At 29.7% G+C, this 10,000-nt stretch overlaps 5 non-coding genes across 5 annotated transcripts in view; all 5 read right to left on the minus strand.

Annotated features, from left to right (window-relative positions):
- The window catches only part of LOC145845575 (small subunit ribosomal RNA), a 1,808-nt gene extending 286 nt beyond the window's left edge, over positions 1–1,522 (minus strand). Inside the window, exon 1 of the ribosomal RNA XR_014370436.1 lies at positions 1–1,522. This exon is cut by the window's left edge and continues 286 nt beyond it. This is a non-coding gene — a ribosomal RNA (small subunit ribosomal RNA).
- Positions 1,523–4,905: 3,383 nt separating this feature from the next.
- Positions 4,906–5,024, minus strand: LOC145845600 (5S ribosomal RNA). The gene has a single exon (XR_014370457.1). It is a non-coding gene; the product is annotated as a 5S ribosomal RNA (ribosomal RNA).
- A 2,831-nt stretch (positions 5,025–7,855) lies between these two features.
- LOC145845601 (5S ribosomal RNA) lies at positions 7,856–7,974 on the minus strand. The gene has a single exon (XR_014370458.1). It is a non-coding gene; the product is annotated as a 5S ribosomal RNA (ribosomal RNA).
- A 1,791-nt stretch (positions 7,975–9,765) lies between these two features.
- On the minus strand, positions 9,766–9,880 carry LOC145845636 (U5 spliceosomal RNA). The gene has a single exon (XR_014370492.1). It is a non-coding gene; the product is annotated as a U5 spliceosomal RNA (small nuclear RNA).
- An 81-nt stretch (positions 9,881–9,961) lies between these two features.
- The window catches only part of LOC145845625 (U2 spliceosomal RNA), a 196-nt gene continuing 157 nt past the window's right edge, over positions 9,962–10,000 (minus strand). The window contains exon 1 of the small nuclear RNA XR_014370481.1: positions 9,962–10,000. This exon is cut by the window's right edge and continues 157 nt beyond it. This is a non-coding gene — a small nuclear RNA (U2 spliceosomal RNA).

A 10,000-nucleotide genomic window follows, 5' to 3' on the forward strand; every position in this document is an offset into this window, starting at 1 on the left:
ATTACCCGGACCTTTCGGCCTAGGGAACACACGATGATCCGGTCAGTGTAGCGCGCGTGCGGCCCCGAACATCTAAGGGCATCACAGACCTGTTATTGCTCAATCTCGTGTGGCTAAACGCCACTAGTCCCTCTAAGAAGTTGTCTCCGACCCAATGGGTCGAGCAGCTATTTAGCAAGTAAGAGTCTCGTTCGTTATCGGAATTAACCAGACAAATCGCTCCACCAACTAAGAACGGCCATGCACCACCACCCACAGAATCAAGAAAGAGCTCTCAATCTGTCAATCCTCGCTGTGTCCGGGCCGGGTGAGATTTCCCGTGTTGAGTCAAATTAAGCCGCAGGCTCCACTCCTGGTGGTGCCCTTCCGTCAATTCCTTTAAGTTTCAGCTTTGCAACCATACTTCCCCCGGAACCCAAAGACTTTGGTTTCCCGGAAGCTGCCGGACAGTTCTTAAGTTCGACACTGCCCGATCGCTAGTCGGCATCGTTTAAGGTCAGAACTAGGACGGTATCTGATCGTCTTCGAACCTCTGACTTTCGCTCTTGATTAAAGAAAACATTCTTGGCAAATGCTTTCGCAGTCGTTCGTCTTGCGCCGATCCAAGAATTTCACCTCTAACGGCACAGTACGGATGCCCCCGTCCGTTCCTATTAATCATTACCTCGTGCTCCGAAAACCAACAAAATAGAACCGAGGTCCTATTCCATTATTCCATGCAACATTATACAAGCGTAAAGCCTGCTTTGAACACTCTAATTTTTTCAAGGTAAACTTGCCGGACCACCGCAACACTCAGTTAAGAGCACCGCGAAGGCACCGACCAACAAGAACAACGAGGCCAGTGCTAGCCTTTCGACCGACCAACCTCGCCGTCCCTATATCCAACTACGAGCTTTTCAACCGCAACAACTTAAATATACACTTTTGGAGCTGGAATTACCGCGGCTGCTGGCACCAGACTTGCCCTCCAATGGATACTCGTTAAAAAGTTTAAAGTGTACTCATTCCAATTGCAGGACCTCGTACGAGGTCTGCATTGTTATTTTTCGTCACTACCTCCCCGAGCCGGGAATGGGTAATTTGCGCGCCTGCTGCCTTCCTTGGATGTGGTAGCCGTTTCTCAGGCTCCCTCTCCGGAATCGAACCCTGATTCTCCGTCACCCGTTACAACCTCGGTAGGCCGATACCGTACCGACGATAGTTGATAGGGCAGTTGCTTTAATGAGATGTCGCCAGCACTAGGCCGTGCGATCCGCAAGCTTATCCAGAGTCACCATTGTAACGACCCGAAAGCCGGTTAGTTTTGGTCTGATAAATGCGCGCCTCACGTCAGTTCGGCGCTTTACGCATGTATTAGCTCTAGAATTGCCACAGTTATCCATGTAAAAGCGTACAATCAAATGAACCATAACTGATTTAATGAGCCATTCGCAGTTTCACTGTACGTGAGCTCGTACTTACACTTGCATGGCTTAATCTTTGAGACAAGCATATGACTACTGGCAGGATCAACCAGATAACTATCCGAGGGCGTTTAAACCCGTTGCTCGACTGAGCGTTTTTACTGTATAAATACAGACCTTTTCTATCACTCGGCTTAAAAGCCTTGCGAACGTTACTGAAAGTCGGCGCCGGCCTTTTGCTGTTTAAAGCGCCAGCCCGCGTCGACTGCAGCATGCAGCTATACAACTGACTGTTCTTTCTCCCGACCAACCGTTTGCCTTCTGCCGGTTAACTCGTCAGCAGCAACACGCCATCTGTCTGCTGCAGTTACCCGCCTCGAGCCGTGCCTGCCTGCGTCGGCTACTCGTCTCGACGACTTCGCAAAGCTATAAGCCTACCGCCGCTGGACGCTTGTAGTTTTTCATACGCTGCTCCGATGCGTTTACATAGCACGTTCGCCGCCGCTGCAATAGCCGCGCCTCGGGTGCTAAACAGTAATGCTTTAAGCCCGCTTTCTCGCCAAGTCGACCGAACGCACAAACACGTCTCTCTCACTAGTGTAAAGTAATGCATACGTGTATGATGCTCAAATGTTGCTGTTGAACTTTTTTGCCGATTTTTCCCGATTTTTTTTTAATTTCTTTGTTTCTTTTCAATTTTTTTAATATTTTAAGCTTATTTATGCTACGTTTAAATGTTTTAATACTTTTTTTATACTTTATTTAATATGTTTAAAAGAAATAAATAAAAAATAATATATATAAACTACTTTTTTTAATGTTTTAAATATGTTTGTTTATTATAAATAAGCTTTATTTGTATTATTTTTTATTTAAACTTACTTTTTAAATCTTTATATTTGTTTTATCGTTTTAAGCACATTGCGATAAATATAATAAACAAAAAATTGATTAAAAATAATAATAATAAAAAAAAAAAAAAAAAAATAACATAAGCTTATTTTATATGTTTCATTTTATTTTTATTTAAACTTACTTTTCAAACCTTAATACTCGTTTTATTTTTTTAAGCAGATCGCGATAAATATAATAAACAAACAATTAAATAAAAATAAATAAAAATGAAAAAAAAAAAAAAAACATAAGCTTATTTTATATGTTTCATTTTATTTTTATTTAAACTTACTTTTCAAACCTTAATACTCGTTTTATTTTTTTAAGCAGATCGCGATAGATATAATAAACAAACAATGAAATAAAAATAATAATAATAATAATAATAAATCATAAGCTTATTTTGTACGTTTCATTTTATTTTATTTAAAACTTACAATTTAAACTTTTGTATTTGTTCTATTCTTTTAAGCACATCGCGATAAATATAATAAGCAAACAATTAAATAAAAATAATAACAAATAAATAAAACAATACGGCTAAACTATAAAAAGAAAACTAAATAACTGATAAATACTTGTAAAACATTATTTGAAACATGTATTTTGAAACACAACACGATTGATTTATATTTGATAATATATTTTTAATTTGTGTAGTTCATTTAAAGTAGTCTCCCTTTTTGCTTCTGGTTTTATTAGAGTTATATATAACAATAAATGATGTAGTTTATTTAAAGTAGTCTCCCTTTTTGCTTCTGGTTTTACTTGAGTTACATAACGTTAAATAAACATACTTAATAAACGTAACCATCAATACTGTCATTTTAATAAAACTAAGTACAAATACATTGAATTAACATAGAACTTTAAAAAGCCTTTGCTAGTATCTGTTGGTAACAGTAAATAACCTATTATGACTCACAATACAAGAGTGCGAAATTTATTTTTCATTTGATTTTTCAGGTATTTATTTATTTGTGGAAATAAACTTTTTTATTACATTAGAAACTAATTGAATTTTTCCTATAACTATACCTATTATTATATTTAGTATGCTTAAAAGTAATAAAATGAAACGTCGCGATTATATAATAAACAAACAATCAAACAAACAAAGAAATAAAATAAAAAACTATTTTTTTAAACTTATATTTCAACTATATGTCTTATTTTATTTTCATTTAAACTTACTTTAAACCTCTGTATTTGTTATATATATTTAAACACAATACGATTAAACTATAAGACAAACAACAACATAAAATAATCACATTAATAAATACACTAAGCAAATAGCTAGAATAAATATAAATAGTTCAATATATACAATATATTTCTTCCATTTTTAAGTTACTTGTTAAACATATTTATTTAAACATGTTTCTTTAGAATATAAAACTAACAGTTCTACAAATAAAGAAATTAAAAAGCCAATACACATAACACTAACTTTTCATAAATTAGATATGCAAATATGAACAAAATAATAACTAAATTGTAAAGCTTTTGTAAACTGTAAACTTATAAACTTATAATAATAATTGCATATTCACTATTCACAATAGCTTTTTATTTAGTACACAACTGGTCTGTAAGTTGTGTAGTTTATTGAAAGTATAATCCCGTTTTGCTTCTGGTTTAAATAAAGTTATACAACACATACTAAAGTAAATTAAATAAAGTAATTCACTACTATCTATTAAATACATTAATTTAAATTAAAGTGAACTTTGAACTTATAATAATAATTGCATATTCACTATTCAGAATTGCTTTAAATTTAGTACACAACTGGTCTGTAAATTGTGTAGTTTATTGAAAGTATAATCCCGTTTTGCTTCTGGTTCAAATAAAGTTATACAACACTTACTAAAGTAAATTAAATAAAGTAATTCACTACTATCTATTAAATAAAACCAATTTAAAAAATACATTAATTTAAATTAAAGTGAACTTTGAACTTATAATAATAATTGCATATTCACTATTCAGAATTGCTTTAAATTTAGTACACAACTGGTCTGTAAATTGTGTTGGTTCTATTCAAGTACTCTCCTTGTTTGTTTTGTTTTAGTTGTATTTATTTTTAGATACTAGCACATTCAATACACATAATAAAGTAAACCAAATAAACTCTATTAATTTAAACTAAGTACAAATACATTAAGTTAATACAAAACTTTAAAAAGCTTTTGCTAGTATCTGTTGGTAACAGTAAATAACTTATTATGACTCACAATACAAAAGTGCAAAATTTATTTTCGTTTGATTTTTCAAGTAGCTACGCTTTTATTTGTTTATGGACAAAAAGACTTTAAAGTTTTAGTATAAATGACTAATTGTATTAATTTTAACTCAGAAAATTGTACTCTACAAGATGGTGCCATTATTTTTTCGATATCTCAACCTGGTCAAACCACTTTTTTAGCGCTCTAATTGGTTTAAACAGCAAATAACGTTATCTGATTGGCTTACGTTTTTATTTGCTAATAACTAGAATTTACTTTTCTTTTAAGCGTTAAAGAAATGTAAATAAACGAGTAATAAGTATAAATAGGTCAGAAAGAAAAATAGTACAAAAAAGATGAATTCAAAAGGCAAAAGCCTACGGCACGTGGTATTCCCAAGCGGTCACCCATCTAAGTACTAACCACGCCCGACACTGCTTAACTTCCCAGATCGGACGAGATGGGGTGTGCTCAGTGTGGTATGGTCGTAGGCGTTTGAAAGCGTTTACAAGCCTTTATAAACCCTTCGGTTTGTTTAAAAAACCTATTTGCACTTGATTTACAATCGATTTGATATTTTAAAATTAATCCTTATAAAATTTTAACCTGAATTAACCTTTTTTTTTCTTTTTTTTATCAACAGTTACTCCCAAACTGTACTAAAACTGTATTGTAACTGTACAAAAGTGTTTGTTTAAATAATTGCTATCTATAAATTACCTAAGACCAGGACAAGTAGAAGTAAAGTTTATTGAATTATTAAACTAAATAAATAAAATAAAATCGTAAAATAAAATAATACAATATGTTTACAATTTGTCATTGATCTATCCATTTATGTTATTGCATTACAAATACAAACATTGCATACATTCAAGAGTATTATTCATCAATCTTTTCAATATAATAAGTTTTAAATTTATATTTATATATATATTTATTTTTAAATAATTCCTGACATTTTAGACTACCTGAGATTTTTTTTTAATTAAATTAATTTTAGTAATTAAATACTTGACGTTCTAGTTTTTTTAATTTGATAACTCAACTATGTTTATTTTTTTTTTACTAATTTTAAAATTATTATTATACAATATATTTGTTATATTATATTTATTTTATTACTTAAACTTATTATATACATTTAATATATAATATTATTAAATAATTTTATTAACGAATTAAAAACAAAATATTATTATTTTATTATTATTATATTATTAACTTAGTGTTTTATTTTAAAGATATATTAAAAAACTAAACAGATATTACCCCTAAAAAATTTTGTTAATAATATATAAAAAGTACTCAAATTCAGATTCGGAAATATATATACTGTTTTTTTTCATCAATATTGCAGGTCTGCGTAGCCGGGGGCTGTAATCTAGCTGCCAGCAGGCCTGAAATGGTGGCCACTATTGTTCAATGTTCAACTTCAAATTCTTTGAGATTATACTGTACTATCTATCTATCTATCTAACAAATCTATCTAACAAATGTTGTTCAATCTAGGTTGTGGGTACTTGGGTCGAGTAATGCCTTTGACTTACAATCTGTTGTGGATTGTCAATATTCCTCTATCTATCAATAAACAAATCTATCTAATAAATGTTGTTCAATCTAGGTTGTGGGTACTTGGGTCGAGTAATGCCTTTGACTTACAATCTGTTGTTGATTGTCAACATTCCTCTATCTATCAATAATGATTATATTCAATATTAAATGTTGATTAATTCAGTTGTAAGAAAACCAGTGCGCTGGTTAGGTTGGGTAAGGCCTTCGACTTACAATCTTGGGGATTATCAACGTTCATCACAAGTACAGTAACGATCTCATTGAATTTCCAGTTGGAACATTGGATTGTAGTGGTGGCCTACTCTTTTTTGCCTAGTTTGACAAACTATTGTATATATATTGTATAACTTTATTTGTATTATTTTTTATTTAAATTACTACTTATTATTAAAGAATTAAATTTTCTCCATTGTTTTCTCCATCGCGAACATTAAAAAAAAAACTATGTATTTGAACTAATGCTTATTTTATATGTTTTGTTTTATTTTTATTCAAACTTACTTTAAACCTCTGTATTTTTTATACAATAAGATTAAACTATATAACAGAAAAATAATTAAATAATCAAACTATTGAATAAGCAGTTAATTAGTGTGTTTTTTTTAGGCTTCTTTCATTTTTAACTTACTTGTTAACCATATTTCTTTTATTAAAGTATAAAACTAACAGTTACTAAAATAAAATAATCATAAAGTCAATACACAAAACACTAACTTTTTATAGTTTAAATATGCAAACATGAATATAGTTATGAAGTAAAGTTATTCAAAGCTTATAATAATGAAGCTTTTGTATAATATTTCAATTACAGTGAACTTTAAGTAAGATAAGTTTTTTTTTTGTAATAACTACAAAATTGGTATTTTAGTTTATTATTAGTAACTAAATATTTATATTTATTATATTTAAAAAAAAACTTCTATACTAACTCTAATTTCAAAGCATATTAAAACATACAAATTTTACCAACTAAATATTTATTTTTATTTTTATTATTATAACTTTCAAACATAAGCTTGTATACCTTATATACCTATATACCTCATATAGTAGGCTTGACATAACATTATTTAATTCTTTTTGTTTGAAATAAACTCATTTAGTTATTAGTAAATTACAACATAAATGTTTATAACAATAAAACTAAGATTTAGCTTTTGAGTTAGTAAACTTTGATAGTTTTCTTTTAAAAGTTTAATAGTCCTTATTTAAGTTCAAACAAAATTGCTATATATTTAATACACATACAAAAGTAAACTAAGTAAACGTAACTCAATAGTCTCTTTTAAGTAAAAGTAATTACAAATACATTAAGTTAATACAAAACTTTAAAAAGCTTTTGCTAGTATCTGTTGGTAACAGTAAATAACTTATTATGACTCACAATACAAAAGTTCAAAATTTATTTTTGTTTGATTTTTCAAGTAGCCAGGCTTTTAGTTGTTTGTGGACAAAAAGACTTTTAAGTTTTAGTATAAAAGACTAATTGTATTAATTTTAACTCAGAAAATTGTACTCTACAAGATGGTGCCATTATTTTTTCGATATCTCAAACTGGTCAAACCACTTTTTTAGCGCTTTAATTGGTTTAAACAGCAAATAACGTTATCTGATTGGCTAAGGTTTTTGTTTTCTAATAACTAGAATTTTCTTTTCTTTTAAGCGTTAAAGAAATGTAAATAAACGAGTAATAAGTATAAATAGGTCAGAAAGAAAAATAAAACAAAAAAGATGAATTCAAAAAGTAAAAGCCTACGGCACGTGGTATTCCCAAGCGGTCACCCATCTAAGTACTAACCACGCCCGACACTGCTTAACTTCCCAGATCGGACGAGATGGGGTGTGCTCAGTGTGGTATGGTCGTAGGCGTTTGAAAGCGTTTACAAGCCTTTATAAACCCTTCGGTTTGTTTAAAAAACCTATTTGCACTTAATTTACAATCGATTTGATATTTTAAAATTATTCCTTATAAAATTTTAACTTGATGTAAGTATTTTTTTATTAAAACCTTTTTTTTTTGGTGTTTTAATTACAATTACTCCCTGCAACTTTATTAAAAACTTTGTTTAAAAGATTGTTAACTATATTCTATATTTAATACTATGATAATTAGAAGTAAAGTTTATTAAGTGATTAAACTAAATAAAAAATATTGTTAAAATAAACATTTCGGTAACATGTTGTGTTTAGTTTGTTTTACTATTTCTCATTGTTCTATTTATAGATGGACTTATATATACAAGAATATTTATAGTTAGTTATAGTTTTCTAAAGAATATCTCATACTACATCAGATTTTACGAATAAATAATTTATAACTTATAATTATATAACTTATAATTATAGATTATATAATAAATATAACTTAATTTAAGGTAATAAAATATTTGACGTTTAATTTAATAACTCAACTATGTTTATGTTATAAAATGATAGTATATAATACACATACATTATAATAATATGTATAACTAGTTGTTTACTTTAAAATGAATAATTAAGTGGAAGAATTAAAAGAACTCACATTTTTGAAGAGAGCGTGGAAAACCAGAATAGTCTTTTAAAACTTTTATTAAATTATCGATAAATATAAAATACAATAGAATTAAACATATAAACGTAACTGTGGTTGCTTAGAAACTAAACAAGAAATTTTTTAATAAAATATAAAATAATTATTATATAGAAGTAAAATAAAAATAAAATAAAAGTAATATAAATTATATCTTTTAACTAAATAACAATCACGAGCAATATTAGCGCAATGTCAGAGTATGAATTTATAATAAAGGAATTGCTTCCTTGGTGTTGATACTTACCTTATTCAAATAGAATACATTTTCAGCGATCAGGCTTGTATTTATTTTAGCGCGCGTAACACAACGTTTGTGGGTTTCGGCACACTTTTGTCGATAGTGGGCGCCCCGCCTCTTAAGTACAGAAATTTCGGGAATTTTCGATTTTTGGAATTCTGACTCGACAGATCGTTTTTATTTGGTCCAGAGACCCCGTAAAAAATTTTTCAGCCCATTTGAAGCATGATGAAAAAATGTTATTTCGACCCCCTTTTTTTAGGGGTTACGGGGACATCGACCCATTTTTTGGGAATAAAAAACTCCTAGAAAAGGACCACTTTTCTTCTTTTTTCGAATTTCGACTTTTTATTTTTTTGGAAAATTTTTCTATTTTCTTTGTTTGTTCTATTATAAGGTCAAAAATATTTTTTTGAGCTTTGCAACGCATAAGGACTAACGTAAGGTAAGTTTTAAAAGATTTTTTTTTCGATAATTTTTTCTATATTTTTTGTTTGGTCCATTACAAAGTCGAAAATATTTTTTTACGGCTTCTAAACGCGTGTAGATTAACCGTAGGTAGGTTATTTCGAAATTTAAATTTTTCAATATTATTAATATTTCTGTAAATTGTTCGATTATGAGGTTTTTATGGCTCTTTCAGCACCCAATAAGTACATTAAAAAATAAAACATGAAATGAAAACATCAACTAAAATGAAAATAACATATTCTGTGAAAAAACCTACGAAAATTCTTTATGAAATTTTCTTTGTCACATAATTGGAAGCTAAGAAAAACCGGAAAATAATTCTTCTTGAGCCATTTTTTTGTATGATAAATAGTATGCAAGCTGCCGATGTCAGAAGACTGTCGACAGCCGAAAAAAAGTCTGTTAAGACTCATTGAAATTGCTCCTGTCCACGGAAATCTTTAGTAAAAGGCGAAAGATTCATTCGTGTACTGAACTGAAGCCAGAGTGATTAGCAACGGTTGCCAAGGCTTTTTCTATGGGCTTTACCATGCTACAGGTTGTGAATAAATGTATACAAACTCCCCCAGAGGGGAGGCGAGCCGATTCCGGAGGTACTGCAATACCGGAC

This window comes from Thalia democratica, unplaced genomic scaffold, assembly GCF_965202585.1.
Source record: "Thalia democratica unplaced genomic scaffold, ktThaDemo2.hap1.1 HAP1_SCAFFOLD_94, whole genome shotgun sequence".
Lineage (NCBI taxonomy): Eukaryota > Metazoa > Chordata > Thaliacea > Salpida > Salpidae > Thalia > Thalia democratica.